Source organism: Pseudorasbora parva, chromosome 16 (genome assembly GCF_024679245.1).
Source record: "Pseudorasbora parva isolate DD20220531a chromosome 16, ASM2467924v1, whole genome shotgun sequence".
NCBI lineage: Eukaryota > Metazoa > Chordata > Actinopteri > Cypriniformes > Gobionidae > Pseudorasbora > Pseudorasbora parva.
The window spans coordinates 6,345,504-6,366,577 of NC_090187.1; the positions used below are offsets into that span (position 1 = coordinate 6,345,504).

General features: G+C 38.5%; 1 protein-coding gene across 5 annotated transcripts in view; it reads right to left on the bottom strand.

The window, feature by feature from the left end:
- Positions 1-20,711, bottom strand: part of large2 (LARGE xylosyl- and glucuronyltransferase 2) — a 128,159-nt gene extending 107,448 nt beyond the window's left edge. For 2 of the 5 annotated variants that reach the window (XM_067419535.1, XM_067419532.1), the window contains exon 1: positions 20,138-20,711. The gene's annotated coding sequence lies outside the window, so the exon portion shown is untranslated. The remainder of the gene's footprint in view (positions 1-20,137) is intronic. The other 3 variants (XM_067419536.1, XM_067419533.1, XM_067419534.1) reach the window with 3 other exon arrangements.
- Between the last annotated feature and the right edge of the window lie 363 nt (positions 20,712-21,074).

Sequence of the window (21,074 nt, forward strand, 5' to 3'; positions counted from 1 at the left end):
GGCATAAATGTGTGGTGTTTAAAGTGGTGGTTCCGTGTTTTTTTTTCTAGGCTTGGTTGTGTTTATGGGGCGCAGTATAATATATATATATATATATATATATATATATATATATATATATATATATATATATATATATATATATATATATATATATATATTTTTTTTTTTTTTTTTTTTTTCTTATTTTTTACCTTTATTCCACACCGCTGTCTCCACTCTCCACTTTGAACGGCTCTTATGCTTCCTGCTTCTATGAAGCCCATCCCTCGGATAAACACAATGGTCTTAGATTGGTTAGATGGCCAAATGTAGTTTCCTGTATTTTTATTGGCTAACGTGCCAAGCACAGGTTGTCCGGAAACGCCACACCCCTTATACGGGCAGAAGTCACATCTGCGGTGACTAGCAAGGGTTTAGGATGTCACCAACCCAGGAAGAAGCTTGTTGTAGTGCAAACTGGCCGTTTTTGTAGGCAATAAACTGCCATAACTTTAAAAGACAATATCTCTGTTTGCATTGAACTTTCAGCGCTGTAACTTTGCAGATACTGTTTATGCTCAAGCAGCAACATTACACACTAACTAAAGTTAAAAAAGTGAAATTGCATGCAACCACCCCTTTAATTATTGCAACTGCACTGAAACTTAAAGCCTGTAGAATGTGCAACAGAGTAGCATTTTGACTTTGAACATGCAGTGCTCACATTTATTTAATTAATCATTACCTTTTCAAGTTTAATAATCCCATATCACAATTCTTGATTTTGTTGATGTTAGCGATTGCCCTGTTGATAAAACCAACATAACTGGTAGCCATGTTTTTGAAAACCAACTAATGACCATTTCTGACCAGATAATAACACATTTATCGTCTTAAGCAAAATTGTCTTTCCTTCAGGTGCGGAAAGGAAACTTTGTACAGATGTCAAGTGACAAACCAAAATAATTAAATCAAAAGTTAATAATATGAAACTTAATTGGCATCTCTCAGCTTCCACACTCCGTCCATCACGCCTCTCTCTCTCTCTCTCTCTCTCTCTCTCTCTCTCTCTCTCTCTCTCTCTCTCTGTGAGTTACAGTGATGAATGTTTGTTTCTCTGACTATCTGAAGCAAGTGACTCGAGTCTGCTCAATTCACTGTCAGCATTTTAGTCCCCATCCTGCAGGAATCATAATTGGCTCTCACCCACTGCCTTGTCCCTCTCCTCGCCACTTTCAAATTCTCCTATACCTCCCGAGCGCAATTCCATCAGGTCCCAATGGCAAAATCTGATGAGCGCCCAATAGCCATTAGCTCCTCTATTTAAAGAGATCTATGCAGTTGTGAAGGCTGCTTAGAGTTAATTACGCTGCCTGTCTGTGTTTAGCCTGTGGCCATACTGCACTCCGATGGGAAGATTATTGAGTTTTATCGCTCTTCTAATGGAGAACCCCTCCCTCGCCTCACGTCCATTCAGACCATAGGCAGGGCTGTAAACCGCCTCCAAAGCCTTAAAAACCGACTTCTGCCCCGAACCGATAAGGAGCTGTAACAAAACACATTGATTTGGCCCATAAGGATTAAAAAGCAAAAGGCACCATCGTCCATCCAGAGTCGATGCAGTTTTATGACACAGCGCTAAAACTTAAATGGCTGCATAGTGCTAGGAGGTTGAGTAAAGTTCATTGTGGCGTTAAGGCATAAAATGGTCAGTGACAGCTGGGGTGTGTCTGTGGATCTAAAGGGCACTATCTGCTGTGTTATTTTGAATTATAATAGTCATATATACAACAGAGAACTCAAGTAACTGTCTCAAGTTGCCTCATTGACTGTTTCTCAGCTTTAAATTAAAGGAAATCTGTAGGGCAAATTCACATTGTGAATGATCCTTAGATGTTACTTAAGAGACTTAGATGATGGAAATCCCACAGGGCTAAATCTCACTAAAGGAACAGGAGCATCTAAGTCCCTGGAGGTACATAAAACCCCTGCAGATTTGAGGAACCAGACAGGCGGCTTCAAAGGAAAACACATAAACATACTGAACAGGCCCAAAATACAAATTTCCCCTCCGCCCAAAACACACCATCATTCCCACGGGGCTAGGTAACATGCAAACAGAATAATTTAGTACAAGAAAAGAATAGTGTTATGCTATTAGTCTTAAGAGTTTGACAGGAATGTATGAGCTGCTTTATGATGTTGTTCAAACAGACATCTGGCCTCCCAAGCACTGCCACATAGTATGGAATAACCTTTTTTGAAGCTTTCACTATGTATACTGTAGCGGTCTATAAGGATTTACACATTCGAATCAGAATTGTCGAATCTTTCTATAGATGACTGATAGTCGTATCATCTATGTGTGTGTGTGTGTGTGTGTGTGTGTGTGTGTGTGTGTGTGTGAATGGGTAGGGAGGGGCACGACACTAGTCAGCAGGAGGGTAAAACTATTTTTATTTTCCTTTACACACTGCACACAGCAACAACTTTGAATAAAGCGACCAAAACTGCCTGCCAACTGACAGACGAACTGGCAATGGCTTTCTTATTTAGGTTTAAATAAAAAGTAATGAGGTGGATAAACATTCATAAAACGTTTTCTCATCACATTTTAAAGCCGCGATCGAAATACAGAACATCACACCGGACGCCACATTATATACGCGCAAGCTCAATTTTGAATCGACTTCTGACAGAAGAGCTACACAAGGGGTGTATCTTGTAGCACAGGGTGAAAATAGCATACATTAACGATTTGAGGGAAATATAATATAAATTTAATATAAAACCTTGAAATGGCGCCCTGTGGCTTGGCAGGTTTTTTAAAAAGTTCCTGCGTCGCCGCAGACAAGCGCCGAAAGGCCGCCGCTGCCGGTGTGGATACACTCATTGAAAACAATGTTAGAGTGTTAAATTCTTCCTTTTAAGCTGAAGCTCAGCGCCGTGCCACGTCTTTAAAATATTTAGCACTCCCATATTGCCAAAATGGTATGATCCTAGTTTCATAACACTCACGAAGATTCAACTGTGAGATCGGTGGTCGAATCCGGCTCCGCATATCGGTGCATCGAATCTTTAACTATCCGGGGTCACCCCTAGTTTACTGTGCATGTGCCATTTTTCAAATCAAAATTTTCACCATTTAAACATTTTTAATAAAAATTTTGACCAAAGTCTAAGGGCCCTATCATATACCCGGCGCAATGCATTGGGATGCAATGTGCAAAGTGTTTTTTGCTAGTTTCAGCGTGACGCAGTTATCTTTTACGTCCAGTGCAATTGTGTTTAAATAGCAAATGCACTCACACCCATCTGTTCGCCCATGGGCATGCTGGTCTGAAAACTAGGTGTGTTCAGGTGCTTTTTTGGCGCTATTTTGAGGCATTCGAAAATGACTGCACCTTTGACCAACAAAAACCTGATCTAAAGTCAAAGCCGCAGTATTTTTTTGTGTTATTTAAGGGGGTGTTAGTTATATGTACCTACAGGTGGGTGTACAACGCACGTACACTCAGCTTATTACACACACAGGGATGCACAGCAGCACACAAACATGCCAAACGCCATGTGCATAAATGCACATATGCAAATGCAAAAAATGCACATAACCATATTTCATATGCAATAAGACACCATTCACTGAATTAAACACGCAATGTAAAGAGGTCATGCGACAACAAGCATAAAGCTGTTGTAAATTGAAACCAGGGTATCTGCAGAATTTTTAAGTCAAATATATGACATTTTAAAGCTTTTTTAAAACATGCACAAATAAAATGAACACAGCGTGTCCATACAGAACAAATCCATACAGTCTCTGATTGCAATGATTGCAACTGCACTGAAACCCCAAGCCTGTAGAATGTGCACCAGAGTAGAGTGCTGCTCACATTCATTTATACATCACAAGTATTAATTCTCCATCACCAAAACTTTTAAGGACTTGCAGGGACCCTGGTTTCACAGACATTAAAAAACAGTAGGTAGTATAGTATAGTATAGTATAGTATAGTATAGTATAGTATAGTATAGTATAGTATAGTATAGTATAGTATACAGAATATACTGCATAGTATATAGTATACACACTAGTATTTGTTCTGTGACATTCTAGTCAGTCATTCACACTTGACATTATGCATTTCTATGGCAACACTATCAACGGCAAAATTAATATGCGGGATTCAGGTGGTACAGCAGTCACATGGTACAAATCAGAGCTTACAGGTACGTTCACACCATCTCGTAATTACAAGATTGCAACATGTAAAAAGCATTCGAGTATAACAGCTTAAAAAATAGGACCTTTGTGAGAGCTCCTATTTGTACCACATGACTGCTGTACCACCTGACCAGTGCAGATAAAAAAATTGCATTATAAATAAAATATATTAATCAATTAATTTAGCCGTTGAAAGTGGTGCAATAGAAACACATAATTCCCAGCTCCAAATGTAATGCCACGTGTTGTCATCTTGAGACTATTATAATTACCACATGGCGTGAACGCAGCATTATTCTACGAGGACGTGAACGCCTTTAACAAGTTGGAATCTCGCAAATTACGGTAATTACAACATAGTGTGAACGCATCTCTCCGTTCCATTTCCAAATATAGCCACACTCTTTTCCACAGCACTGGAGGCAAACATGGAGGGTCAGTTTTAAAAAGTAGATCAAATGTTCTTATATTTATACACAATATTTGAATTAAGTTCATAAATGCAATGTCTGGTGCCATGGCTTTTACTATCAGCACGTCTTTGAACGCACAATCACACCTCTCAGGGGAAAAGACAACAGGATGAATTATCATGTAATGTTCCATTAAAAGGCAAGTGCTGCTAATGCATCCATAAACACAATTACAATGAAAAACAAGCACAGCGTGAGCAGGGCAACTGATATTTTTATAATTATTTGCCGGTATCATGTTCGCATGACCATTATAACTGGCAGAGAGAACACGTGATGCTGGTCGACAGCAAGTTTGGGTCACATGTTTGGGTCAGCCTGGATCTCTCTCGCTTACGCAGCAAAGTAGCTGACCTTACTGAATATTTAACAATATCTTCCCCTTTTCCTCCCTCGTTTTCCACTCCCTTGGCTCGTCAAACGAGTCCTTAGTCAGCGGTAAATCCCACAGTTCCAAGGATTTGGCCCAGCGCGATCCGTCACACAGTCTCCAGGCAGGAGAAGTAGCGGAGGAAGAGAGTCTGAGTTCAACTGGCAAGCAAAAGACCATGGGGGATTATGGGTAACAGACCAGCCATTCCAAACAGCCCATCAGACAGTGACATGAGCACATAATGATTATACAACTACTATTTATATATATATATATATATATATATATATATATATATATATATATATATATATATATATATATATATATATATATATATATATATATAATTTTTTTTTTTTTATATATATATATATATATACACACAGGTCCTTCTCAAAAAATTAGCATATTGTGATAAAGTTCATTATTTTATGTAATATATGTATATGTAATATATGTACATATATGTAATGATAAAAAATTAACTTTCATATATTTTAGATTCATTGCACACCAACTGAAATATTTCAGGTCTTTTATTGTTTTAATACTGATGATTTTGGCATACAGCTCATGAAAACCCAAAATTTTCAAAATCTCAAAAAATTTGCATATTTCATCCGACCAATAAAAGAAAAGTGTTTTTAATACAAAAAAAGTCAACCTTCAAATAATTATGTTCAGTTATGCACTCAATACTTGGTCGGGAATCCTTTTGCAGAAATGACTGCTTCAGTGCGGCGTGGCATGGAGGCGATCAGCCTGTGGCACTGCTGAGGTGTTATGGAGGCCCAGGATGCTTCGATAGCGGCCTTAAGCTCATCCAGAGTGTTGGGTCTTGCGTCTCTCAACTTTCTCTTCACAATATCCCACAGATTCTCTATGGGGTTCAGGTCAGGAGAGTTTGCAGGCCATGGTCAGTAAACCATTTACCAGTGGTTTTGGCACTGTGAGCAGGTGACAGGTCGTGCTGAAAAACGAAATCTTCATCTCCATAAAGCTTTTCAGCAGATGGAAGCATGAAGTGCTCCAAAATCTCCTGATAGCTAGCTGCATTGACCCTGCCCTTGATAAAACACAGTGGACCAACACCAGCAGGTGACACGGCACCCCAGACCATCACTGACTGTGGGTACTTGACACTGGACTTCAGGCATTTTGGCATTTCCTTCTCCCCAGTCTTCCTCCAGACTCTGGCACCTTAATTTCCGAACGACATGCAAAATTTGAGCAACAGTCCAGTGCTGCTTCTCTGTAGCCCAAAGGTGGCTTGACCTGGGGAATGCGGCACCTGTAGCCCATTTCCTGCACACGCCTGTGCACGGTGGCTCTGGATGTTTCTACTCCAGACTCAGTCCACTGCTTCCGCAGGTCCCCCAAGGTCTGGAATCGGTCCTTCTCCTCAATCTTCCTCAGGGTCTGGTCACCTCTTCTCGTTGTGCAGCATTTTTTTGCCACACTTTTTCCTTCCCACAGACTTCCCACTGAGATGCCTTGATACAGCACTCTGGGAACAGCCTATTCGTTCAGAAATTTCTTTCTGTGTCTTACCCTCTCGCTTGAGGGTGTCAATGATGGCCTTCTGGACAGGGTCGGGTTGGCAGTCTTACCCATGATTGCGGTTTTGAGTAATGAACCAGGCTGGGAGTTTTTAAAAGCCTCAGGAATCGTTTGCAGGTGTTTAGAGTTAATTAGTTGATTCAGATGATTAGGTTAATAGCTCGTTTAGAGAACTTTTTTATGATATGCTAATTTTTTGAGACAGGAATTTTGGGTTTTCATGAGCTGTATGCCAAAATCATCAGTATTAAAACAAAAAAAAAGACCTGACATATTTCAGTTACAATACTAAATATAACATAATATAATATATATAATATAATATAATATAACACTTATAATAAGTATTTATATTGGGACTATTTCAGGCCAGACTGGTAGGTACCGCTGCGGAGGAGCACAGTTGCTGCGTGATCTGCCATAGACATAAACAGAGAGAAGGAGCTCCGGCTGCAATGTTATTCCGCAAGATGCATCCAGTTCTGTTTATTAACCACTAGAGTGCAAAAGGTTACGGACTGCAGCTTTAAGTAAAACTTATTCACCTTTTTACAGATTCTGCAAGCGGTTCACATACTTTTTTTTGCAACAGTTTATACAGTATAAACTTTATTTTAGTGTTCAGTTCTCGATATGAGCTATTTCCTTATAAGCATGCATATTATTACAATTTGTATTGTAAAAAACGTTATACAAATAAATCTGACTTGACGTTACCTAACAGTAAGGACATTTTGTGAATGGTTCGTGAATAACGACACATTTATTTTCATACTTTTACAATGATGATAAAAAGAAAAGCAATAGCACACAAATATCAGATCACACTGTGGGCTGGCCTTTAACAATAGGCACACCGCTTGCTTTTCACAAGACTCTTTGGAGCTCTCTCTGTATGGAGAGATTTGAGCATTGAGGTTTTTAGATAACCCTCCGCAGTGTCCTTTGAGAGCTCACTGCAGGGGCCGGACCCCATTGCTCGTCCCCCAGGACAGCCATATTCTCTATTTTCCTACATCAGCCTTCACATGTGGAGAAAACCAATGAATGTGGCTTAATATAGCTGCAATTTGGTGCATTGTGGGGGATGAGACATTTTGATTGCGGACCTATGATTGTACCCAAATGGAAAAAGAGCCCAGGGGCCTTTATCACAAACTTGTCTTGCTAAACATTTTAATGAAGTAGATGTGATTAAAAAAAACAGCTAATATGAAGTAGACTCCAGATTGTTTTGCTAAGTGCCCTCTTATGCAAAATAAAGTGTGCTTAATTGTATTAAATGGGCACTTGTGTACTTTTATATATACTTGTGTAATTTTTTATAAATATATATATATATATATATAAAAAATTAAAAAAAACTCGTAATTGCAGATAATATAATAGATATATAATATTATTATTATTATATGATTATATAAAAGGCTGCTTAAAGAGAGTGCAGTTTCATTACTATTTTTTTAAACTTAAGAACACTTAAAAATTCCCTTTTTTAATAATATAAAATTTAAAAATCATTTTAAATCATTATATTTTAATAGTCTTTTGTCATGCTTTAAAGTTTACACTTTTTACATAGTTTGATGTTGAACGTTGATTAAAAGCAAACTGATAACAATTTTAACTGTTATTATTTATTAGATTTATACATACTTTATGAGGGGTGCAATGCTAGTTCATGCATTCTGACTTATTTACACTGTTTAAGAGTTGGACTCTCATGCTAAACACGGCCCAAAAAAAAGAAAAAAATAAGAAAAAAAGTTGGACATATGAGCGGAAGAGCGGAATTGCTTGTATGGGCACTTCTCCTGAAAGAGCGCATAAGGCACACATCAACCAGAGCGAGAACAAGAGCACGCCGATCAAAGAGCTCCGTTCGGGTAACGGCAGCAGTTGGCAACGCTGTCATTTTGTTTTTAGACCATGAAATCAATGTCACCAAAGAAGTGCATTTCTGGTTGTGAGGGAACGATAAACTTATTCAGCTTCCTAAATAACCCAGCATTAAGGCAACAGTGGAAGCAGTTTTTTTTTTTCTTGTTTTTTCTTGGAGCAGCAACAGAGTTCTGCAAGTTTGTTTGTTTGTTTGTTTGTTCCTGGTCATGAGTCGAAACCACCGGCGGTGAGTGAAACTGCATTAACTCTATCTACTGCACGCCTCCACAAGCTCGGCTGTTTTTGGAAAGAATTGGTACAGCGTATCTATCTATTATAAATATGATAAAACTAAAGATTTTTCAGAGATATTAAGGATGCAACACTACTCAAGATTAACATGAGATTGGCAGAAACTGTGTCACACCGTGTCATAACAAGCCATAAGATACCATAAGATTTCAGCGTCAACGTCAAGCAATTTGTCTGTCCACACCAGACACGGCGTGACTACGATATGCAACCAAATGAATAAAAGCCACAGCCAATCAGAACAGCATGTAGGTAGGCTCTCGTTGCAAGTGTAGGTTATGGCACCAAAGATTGATGGCTCTCGGAAGGAAATAATCATTATTATTTTATTACGACTTTTATTACGTATCATGTTACAGAGCGGGGAGCACTAAATGATATTCAAAAGTCACATTACACGCTTTTAACATTAAATAAAGGACATAAACATTACAGGAGATTATCGTTGCCATGTTTTGTATTGTTGTTCTAACACAAATGATAATGATAAATGGAATGATAAATTGGCATGGAAAAGATATTTTATCACGTGTCTCAGTGTAGCGTAGTTAGGACTAAATGACACTTTAGAATAATGGTCATAAGTTAACATTAGTTAAAATAAACTAATAATGAACTGCACTTATAAAAACATTTGTTAAGTAAGGGATAATGTACACCCAGCCGGTTTTTATCGCAGAATAAACCCCGACAGAGTGATCAGGACCCCGACGCGAAGCGGAGGGGTCTTGCATCACTCTGAAGGGGTTTATTCTGCGATAAAAACCGGCTGGGTGTACATTATCCCGCTTATTACACGGCTACTAGTCTCAAATAAATAATTATTAGACACAAAATATTGTCTCGAGATTAAATATTTTATTAGCTCTTACGCAAAGCTTCCGCGAAGGAAAACAGTTCCAACCTCCTTTAAGCCTTTATCTATTGCTGAAGATTTGCCATATGCCCTTGCTAAATGTTGAAAATGAACGCTGAAAGGGTTAGTTCACCCAAAAATGAAACCAAGCCTATGATTTACTCACCCTCAAGTTATCGTAGGTGTATATGACATTCTTCTTTCAGACAAATACAATCGGAGTTAACGTATATTTAAAAAGTCCAGGCTAACGTTAATCCAAGCAGTTGTTGTAGTTGTGTTTGAAGTCCATAAAAAATGCAGCTGTCCGTCAAATAACGTGCTCCACACGACTCCGATGGGTTAATAGAGCCTTCTGATTCGAATCGATGCGTTTGTGTAAGAAAAAGATCTATATTAAAAACGTTATAAAGGAAACCTGCCTTGAAGTCTTCCATTGTAACCCACGGCTGTTTAAGCCACAAGATGGTGCCAGTGTTAAGCATAGAAGTAGTACCGGTCAAGATAACTCGTCGTACCCGTATGAGCGGGTGTTATCTGGAAATAACGTACCGCTGGAATGCGCGATTGACCAATCAGAATCAAGTATTTCACAGAGCCGCGTAATAATGTTAATTAAAACATTTACTAATACATTATTACAATCTTGTTAACATTAGTTAATGCACTGTGAACTAATATGAACAAACCATGAACAGCTGGATTTTTATATACTAATGTTAACAAAGATGAACAAATACAGTAATGCATGTACTGCTCATAGTTAGTTCATCTTAGTTAATACATTAACTAATGTTAACTAATGACCATTATTCTAAAGTGTTACTGTAACGCGGTTCTTTGATGGAAGGAAGGAGGCAGGCACCGGAGAACATTCAACAACCTTTTTAATTTCAAAATAAATAAACAAAACGAAAGTAAACTGGGGGCAGCCCGTCACGGACGACTGCCCGCACACACACACACATAATAAAACACGGGCAGCCCCACACGGACAACTGCCCGCACACACCAAGGGAGTAATCTAACACTCGGAAAGCATTCCACCCTTAGAGGTTTGTTTGTTTGTTTCCACCCCTGCGAGACGAGACCGGTGTGCGGCTATTGCTAACCAAGCCATCTGTTAGCATCCCATTGACTCCCATTCATTTTTGAGTCACTTTGACAGTGAATAACTTTACATCTGAGGCGTTTAAAGACTCCATTTGTCCATTGTTTATTTCTAAAGAAACACGACAATGCATAAAAGGCTCCAATACCTTGTATCTTACACTATCGCCCCGTAGAAGCTGTTTTTGTAAAAATAGGCTAACGATTGCGTCATGCGACTGTCGCACAGTTGAGAAATTACCGTATAGACAAGAGGAGATGCTCAGAAGCAATCTTTTACTGTCTATGAGACAGTCGGGGGGACGTGGAGACATAAAGTCCGATAAAGTCAAGGGAGAAGAATGCTTTTGCTCCCAAAAGCAACGGGACAAAACATTTAAACAACGTGATTCAGATTTCACTTTCCACAACTACTAGAAGACCTCCAGCTTTCAGACAGGTTGTTTACGTCACATCTACGTCATCAAGCTCAGTCTGAGCCTGAGCAGTTCACTCAGCCATCAGGAAGTGAGTGCCTCTAATTGACCTCACTTTCCGCCGTTGAAGTCTAAGGAAACACTCTGTCCATTTCTTTTACTGTCTATGGCACACACACAACAAAACCTAAACAAAACATAACATAAAACCCAGGCCTAGTCCTCTCTCGTCTTTCGCTGCCTTCGCTCCTCCTTTTATGCTCCCGTCACTCTGCTGCGAGACGAGACCGGTGTGTCGCGCAGCTGGCAATCATTGGCACTCGTCACCGGCCCGCTCTCGCAGTCCCTCGCCCCGCTGCTTGCCATAGTTACCATTTTAACTGAATCGTGACTGAATAAGGTTGTACACTCTAAAAACTCTTGGGTTATTTTTTCTTCCCAAATCCTGGGTTGAGCCATTTGGGTCATGATTTTTGGGTTATTTCTTCAGTGTTTAGGTAGCTTTTCCCAGATCCTGGTTCAGATGTAACAATCCAGGGGTTTAGTTATTTATAGTAGACTTCTTGCGACCTCTTCAGGAGAGAGCAGTGCAGTTCCATCAAATCTGTGTGTGTCTACGGTAAAATTATCTGTAAATTTGTTAATGTGCTGTATATCATTACATTTTATGCAAAGCAACATACAGGGGTGCGTTGTGAATCACCTAAACGAGCGGCGCGTCGACCTTTTCGCCGGAAGGAAATACCGGATGCCTTGCATAAAATTGTAAGATTTTATTCAAAAAGATACAGAATAGAAATACTTAGGATGTTAAAATATGTTCTCAGAACTTTACATTGGTTGTTTATGGATAGTTATAGAGTCAGTCACAGCATATTTCGGCTACGAGTGAAACACAGGGCGGCGGTGACATGATACAAGCTCCGGCACAAAATCCAGCGGCATTACGATGGATATGGGAGGCTGGTCGATTACACTTGAATTACTTCTAAATGTTTAATTGTCACTTCTAATATTTGTTAAGCAAGCTTAAATGTAGGCAATATGAATTAAAAATGATATAAAATATGCTATACTGTAAAATATGATTGAAAATAAAGAACTGATCTTGCAACCCAGTGGTTGTGTTAAGTTTAGAGGATTTAAGTTCATCTATTTAAGTTAATATAATTTAAGTAAACATGAATTAATGTATGAAGTAAAATAAAAATAAAAAACGAATACGCCATTATACTGGTTAAATCAGTCCATTATGCTGGGTTAAATAAACAGCCCAATTTACTGAGTAAAATTAACCCAACATGTGTTCTAACCCAGACCTCAACCAACAACCCAAAATGTTTTAGAGTGCAATGTTGCTGTTTTTGAAGTAATTAAACTCACTACTTCATTGCTAGTAGAGATCAAAGACACAGATCATTCACAAGTAAATCCTTTGCCTCCATTTCATGCATCAAAATTGTTTAATGCACAGCTAGGCATGGACTATCCATTAAATAAAAACTCTTTTAAAAAATATATGGAAGTGTTCTTCTTTTCCACAAGGGTTCACAGCCAGAGCTACCCTGCAAACGCCATAAACTGGTCACAGCTATGGCAGCTGATCAGGGACATTCTACCTCACCTCCTACTTGAAATCAAACAACACAAGATTGTGATCGCCTCCCTTGCACACACACAAAGGGCCTTTATATGTGTAAACGAGCCAGAGGGGGATACAAATGTGAATGCAGAACCTTAACAGTGTCATGCATTTAGCTGAACTGGTCTGGTCGTAACCACACATGTATATGCTGATGGTTCCTCAAAAAATTACTCTGAAGCCTTGAAGACCACCATATTTTCATTTAAAAAAGGAACAACGGCCTTTGCCATTGTCCCTTATTATTCTCAGAGTGCCTTCTCTGACCCTGGGTCATGGACAAAAGAGAGAAACGATGCGATGATAAGCAGGGCTACGGAGGGCTTTTGTTCAACATAATGTTTGTCTCCTCATCCTGAGAAAAAGCACCAACAAATGTCTTCAGTGAAGAATTGTAGACAATGTTAGATGAAAGCGAGTCAGACGTTGTTCTGACAGGCTTTCTGTTAAAGGCTGGATGTTGTGTTCTTGTACAGTAGGAAACAAAGGCAGTTTGCGATTAAATATTGAAAGTTTTGGCGAATATCACATTTTAATCCTGAACATCATTTCCTCTCTTTTTCCCAGATTGATCATAGTCTCAGCACAAACAAGGTACGTCTTACAAAAACTCAAATATCTAATGAAATAATTATGGCACTGTCAATGCAAGAGCATATCTTCAAACTGTCCTGTGAACACCCTTGAGAAAAAGAGGTATGCTTGTCTTTGTGTAATTCTTAAAAGTGTATTTTTTAAAAGAAATACTGTACTTGCAGATAATATATCAATGAAATAAAATGCACGAGACACTTTCATGACTGCCTTTTAACACACTGAAAAAGTACACACTTTAAAAGTACACTTTTAAAAAGTTAACTTTGTAATAATGTCAAAATAAAGTTTTAATGCATATTTTAAATCATTAATATTCTTTCGTAGAAGTACACTTATTTTGATGAGTTGTCTAACCTTTTAAAGCACATCTAAAGTATTTGATTATAATTTCAAATGTAGTGTGGTATTTGATATTACATTTGAATTTATTTATTTGAAATGCTCTAAATTGCAATTTCATCATTAAAAATGTGTAAATACAGATATATTTGTTTTAAAAAAAATTACGTTAAAGTATTTTTTTTTAATTATTGTTAATACATGCCAGTACATTCAGCAGAACACTTAAGCCAAATTTCAAAGACAATAGAAGTAATTATGAAATTAAATATTTAAAGGAACACAACGACTTTTTGGGACTTTTTTCACCATATTCCCCATTTAGATAAGTCCATATTATTCTCATATCTGTGCGTGCCATAACTCTGTCTGACACACACACCGCTAGCCTAGCTTAGCACAAATACTGGAGGTAAACGGCTCCATCTAGCCTACTACTCAATAAGTGACAAAATAACGCCAACATTTTCCTATTTTGTGATGTGTTTTGTGTACTAAGACACAATGAGGATGAAGATTTGCAATTTTCTAGACTGATATGGCAAGGAACTATACTCTCATTCCTACACAATAATCAGGGAACTTAGCTGCCATCCCATGGGAACAGCGGCCCAATGATATTACGCAGCGTCTGAAAATAGGCTAACTTTTCCGTCGGTCTTAGTACACAATATAACTTTACACATCACAAGTGTTAGTTCTATAACAAGTATTTAATTATTACAGTAATAATTACAGTAAGTATTATATTATTAAGTATATAATTATTTTTTAAAGTATGCTAAATTGTATTCTTTTTACACACAAAGTAATTTCTGGCAACAAAAAATAACCCACAGCTGACAACCTTAGAAGCATCAGGCATTTGTTTGCATACATTTTGGTCACACGACATCTTTGGTGAGCATATAACACACATTCAGCGCAACATTGCCTGCTTGCAAGTATGCTGGTTAAAATCTGTATTTCATAATGCATCCCCTATAATTTCCTGTCAGCCTTCACTATCCCAAGGACTGAAGGCCAAAAGTGAGGACCATAGAGTTGAGAATTTTTTCTCAAAACCATTCAATTTCTTGCTACTTCTATGCAAAAGCAGAAAATCAATTAAAAACAGTTTTTCTGGAGTGCGCCAATACCGGCCGTATGTCGTGGGTGCTGACCCGCTAGTCATTAATGCTCTCAGTGCGTTTTCCGTGGGTGCACTGAAGCAGGATGTGGGTGGTAAAGCCAATCCTCATTTCAGGGTCACTTGAGCTCCTCTCTCAGCGCTGTCTTGTATAACAGTATTCACGATATTCACCTTCAGTCTTTATTTTTATGTTTCAACTGACGTGAGTGTGGGATTATACGTTACTGCACCTAAAGCTCGGCCCTTTTAAACACCATCAAAAGCTCCTTTTCTGTAACTGACCTCGATGCTAAAAACAGCATTGTGGAGACTTGCATTGCATAACTCATCTCGCAACAAAGAGAGGCCTCTAGTGTTAGCGATGAGACCGATGGCAAGGTTTTCCATTAAGACTGAGAGGTCACAGATATCTGCATGTACCTGCGAGGCTGAGCTTATGATGTGTAAATCACTGTGTGTGTGTGTGTGTGTGTGTGTGTGTGTGTGTGTGTGTGTGTGTGTGTGTGTGTGTGTGTGTGTGTGTGTGTGTGTGTGTGTGTGTGTGTGTGTGTGTGTGTGTGTGTGACCATAGGCTGTAAAATCAGCATGTACACACCTCAAATTCTGTCAAATGAACTTTATTAGTCATGCGTGACTTTGAGTGCATAAAGTGTGCAAGCTGTGGTGTGTGATGGGGTGTATGGGGAATGTTGGAAATAAAGGTTTTATTCATATTTCATGCCAAAATCAACGGAAATGAACAGTGTTTTAGAACCATAATGATGAAACCATTTTAGGACAGACAGACAGACAGACAGACAGACAGACAGACAGACAGACAGACAGACAGGTAGATAGATAGATAGATAGATAGATAGATAGATAGATAGATAGATAGATAGATAGATAGATAGATAGATAGATAGATAGATAGATAGATAGATAGATAGATAGATAGATAGATAGATAGATAGATAGATAGATAGATTCATAGATAGACAGACAGATTCATAGATAGACAGACAGACAGACAGACAGACAGACAGACAGACAGACAGACAGATAGATAGATAGATAGATAGATAGATAGATAGATAGATAGATAGATAGATAGATAGATAGATAGATAGATAGATAGATAGATAGATAGATAGATAGATAGATAGATAGATAGATAGATAGATAGATAGATAGGATAGACAGGCAGACAGACAGATAGAATAGACAGACAGACAGATAGAATAGACAGACAGACAGACAGACAGACAGACAGACAGATAGATAGAATAGACAGACAGACAGACAGACAGATAGATAGAATAGACAGACAGACAGATAGAATAGACGACAGACAGACAGATAGAATAGACAGACAGACAGACAGATAGAATAGACAGACAGACAGACAGATAGAATAGACAGACAGACAGACAGACAGATAGAATAGACAGACAGACAGACAGACAGACAGACAGACAGACAGATAGATAGATAGATAGAATAGACAGACAGACAGACAGACAGACAGATAGAATAGACAGACAGACAGACAGACAGACAGACAGATAGATAGATAGAATAGACAGACAGACAGACAGACAGACAGATAGATAGATAGATAGATAGAATAGACAGACAGACAGACAGATAGAATAGACAGACAGACAGATAGAATAGACAGACAGACAGACAGATAGAATAGACAGACAGACAGATAGAATAGACAGACAGACAGACAGATAGAATAGACAGACAGACAGACAGATAGAATAGACAGACAGACAGACAGACAGACAGATAGAATAGACAGGTAGAATCAACAGACAGACAGGAAGACAGACAGATAAAATCGACAGACAGAATCGACAGACAGATAGAATGGACAAATAGACAGACAGATTTGACAGACCAGATTATCGTCATAATTTATTGATCATATTTTTTTTTACAGTGTATGATGATTTCTGGTAATCTCAATATAAATTGACCACATGTTGAGCCATTCTAGTATCTAACAATGAAGTCTTTTAACTAGAGTTACTGATCATAAGAAAAACTAATTTTCTCATCCATGATGCAGCATAAATGTATGCTGCTTAGAAATGCCATTTCTCATATTTTTCCTTTTAATTTTGTAGTAAAATATTACTTTTCCCCGTCTCTGGTCTCTCCTTGCCCCTAAATATTTGGTTACATCCTTGCATCTACCAATCAGTTCGCCCACATTAATGTGAAGCACACGGAATTGATGACATTTACTGAGAGAGACAAAGAGAGAAAGATGAAGGAAGAACAGACGAGTAACCAGAGAAGGATGCAAAGAAGCTGTTTGAATGCGAAAATGTGATTTGAATCAGAAATGTGCATCACTCTGGGGGTCACTCACTCTCCCTGCAATTCTGTCAGCAAACTGCCCTTTTGGTGCAATCAGGGAGCCCGTTTCATTTCTTCAAACGACGCTGTTGATACTACACAGGACAAGGTGATAAAGGATCACTGTCTTTCGCTCAAGGAAGGCCATCTGTCAGACCTTGCGTGTGTGTGTGTGTGTGTGTGTGTGTGTGTGTGTGTGTGTGTGTGTGTGTGTGTGTGTGTGTGTGTGTGTGTGTGTGTGTGTGTGTGTTCAGAAGGATATAGAGTGGGCATCTAATCATCCTAAGCCAAGCTTTAGCCATGTGTGTGTACACAGTTGGTGACCACCCTCACAATCACAAACAGGGCCTGTTCACACAACTTGAGGTGACGACAACTACAGAGACGTAAGAATGAGTGACAAGACTCTGCTGAGTACTGTCAGGATACCGCCAGCCGCCGTTCCAGCAGGCTATAAAATGAGTGTAAATGTCCTGCAAAACCAACAGAAACGTGTCAGCACTATTACAGGAAGAGTAAAGCTTTGGCCCGGCTCAGAGGAAGCCTTTAAAACTGCTTTACATTCTCCTGCTCGTTTATCATGAAGCGTTGCTCGGAATTTACCTCAGAAAATGAGTTAAGTAGGAACGGCACTAAAGACATGGATATGAACAGTGACGACGAGATCGCCAGGCTCCGACACAAAGCATTAACTTTATGAGATGTGAAACGAGGACAAGGCAATATGATATGCATTATCATTGGAATTATCAATATGATATGCATCATAACACGATTAATAGTTTGCATTGTTGTAACATTTGCCTTAGTATACTGTACTTTTAATGCCAAGGACCCCTAAATATGAGGATCTTTTTACAAGGGACACCCATACTAAAATATAATGGCAGCTGTATATTTTCACAAAGCCTGTCAAGACCTATTTATATGAAGTTATGGTTACACTTTACAGTATAATTTACAGTATGTGTACTTACAGTGTGCTTACCAAAAAGTACTAGTAATATAAGGTAGCACATAGGTTAAGATTAGGTTGACGGGTAGGTTCAGGGTTAGTACCTAGTTATAATAGCCCAGTTATTGTAATTGCCATAATAAGCAAATACCTATGTGCATACGGAGCAGGAGTTTAAAATACAGTGCTGCCAATATATTATTTTTTTGTTTTTGTTTATAACTATAAATCTTGTCACTGAATAAAAGCCAAAGTGAAATATCTGGTATATATTTTGTTTACCTTACAAGGCAAGGTTATGGATATAGCACATTTCATGGCAATTCAAAGTGCTTTACATAGAAATGAATTATAATAGACTAAGTGAATAAGTTAACTTTGAATGCCCTAAAAATATATTTTGTAAAATCTTTTCCTTTGCTCCTCTTGAAAGTGACAAAATTTGTTTTACGTGTATTTTCCTTTTATATTATTTATATTTCACTATGTACTATTTTTAAGTCCACATGAATGGGTTTTTACTGAAAGAAGACCACATTTGATTTAAATATGTTTTTTTTGGGCTAATGGTTAACATTATCCAATTCACATGGCCCAAAAGATTTTATCTGAAAAGATAAATCTTTTATTTTTGAGTAGAAATTACAAAGTCAAACCATGCTTTCTTTGGAATAATGTGCACAGATAAATCGTTCCCAATAAAAGGGATTTTGTGTGTATTAAGAAAGTAGGCCTAAATATGGTCTATTTTAAATTACATTCACTGTAATTGCAGCGATTTCGTGAAGCACAAAATACTAATCTCATCGTACCTGCACAATCACAAACGAGCTTGAAGTTCAAAAATAAAGGACGTGCTGGGAAAGGTTGAACTGACTGACTCCATGTCCCGCGAGCTTAGCGTCACTAACAAAACGAAGAGATACGCAACTGTTTCACACACGAGCACACCATTTCTCACAATCTCTCCTTTGAGTGTATATATACACACACACACGAACCCCTCCCTGAGTGCATAAACACTCACACACACTGATTGAAGATCGCTCAGCTTGTGTGAAGTGAAACAGGGACAGTGCTCTGTAGAGAGCTGAGAGTGTGAGATTGCTAAACGCTGATATACAGATGTGTGAGTGGAGAGAGAGAAAGATACTGAAGTGTGTTAAGAGAACAACAGCTGCTGGGAGGATCACAGGGAGTCCTACATTTTGTGCTTCAGTGGAGAGAAATGCGGTTTAATTAGCAGTAACCTTTTCAGTATCCAGAGACCAGCACATCACATGGCAGTACACACAAACACACACCTCACCTCCACGCACACAGCCAGTAGTTAAAAAGCGGCCATCCTCAGCCACAAGGGCAGAAAGTTTTAACGTGACAACCAGTGGCTGCTGGCGTCAAGGTGAGTCAATGTTTATGTACAAATAAAGCATATCATTTTTATAAATATGTAACGGTGTGTTCACTACGGAAGGGATGAACAGGTTAGGGGTCAAAATCAGTGACTAATCTGTGAGAGATAATAATCTGTAAATCTGTAATATTTTTTTGTTTTTTACTTACATATATATTATCTAACCATTTAAAAGAGTGGTTTAAAAGGAAATTGTCTATTTGCTTTAATGGCACACACGTTTATGTAAAACCTTTTGAGATTATTTAAAGAGCATCTTGAGCTTCACTCACTGAAACCAAGAACATACTGCCTGTGCAAAGGAGTTCACATTAATGTTATATATATATATATATATATATATATATATATATATATATATATATATATATATATATATATATATATATATATATATATATATATATTCAGTGTTGGTGTTAAATTATACATTTTCTCAGTATATGACATTATTAGGCTATATAATTTGAACAAAACACCATGCACAAGTAAAACAGATGAAGAAAAGTTCTCACCCTTTATCACCTTGTCTTGTGCGGCAGGTTCAGCGTGAAATATATACAGCAATCCCAATATCCATCACAATACCCATCCCAAATTTCCAGCTGGCAGAGTTCTGGTTAGATCCACACAAGTGAGTGAATTTGAGAGACAGGTGTGCTCTCGGTTAAGAACTGATCATTTCAGTGCATGATCACAAAGACAGAGAAAGAGAGAAAGGAAGAGAAGGAGCTCTCGAATGAAGTCTGATAGAATCAGTGCGCGGCACAAATATCCCTCACTCTTTTAGAAACAGGGTGAAATAAGAAACTCCAAAATCTTAGAGGAAGAGTCCCGGGAAGGCTGCAATAATATGTAGTCCATGCCTCAAAGGATCAGAGAGACTCCTAAAAGAGACAGACAAGGGACAGTGAGTCCTTACCCTGAGACTCTCCTAGAAGAAGAAACCAGTGCAGGGCATTACTAAATCAGCTTTCTGTCCCTTGCACGGACACATTCATGCTCCTCTTCCATCTTCCTCACGTCTCGGGGCTTGTGGACAGTGTTAATCTCTCGGCGTTGTGCTCTGATCTGATCTGCGGCTGAAGGTACAGAACGAGCGAGGCACCTCCCCCACCTCCGCTAATCCGGCCCTCTCTGTGACAGCCCCTTTTTGCTGCAGCCAATCAGAGCGAAGACTCCGCCTCTAGGCCTGCCCCCATTCTCTGCCCCTCATGCGCTAACACTGACACATTATACACGGGATACGCTATCACACTGGACAGACTGATGCAATAAAAACCCAAAAGTCTGGCTCTGAAAATGTACAGAAGGAGATTTAGCAAATACTCCACTAAATGTTCACTTATAATGTGTGTTGATGTGAGTCATTTGTTTTCAATAAGAGTTCATTTGAGTCGACGTGAGTGACACTTACTGCTGGCTATATGCAACAAAATGTATCAAAATTGG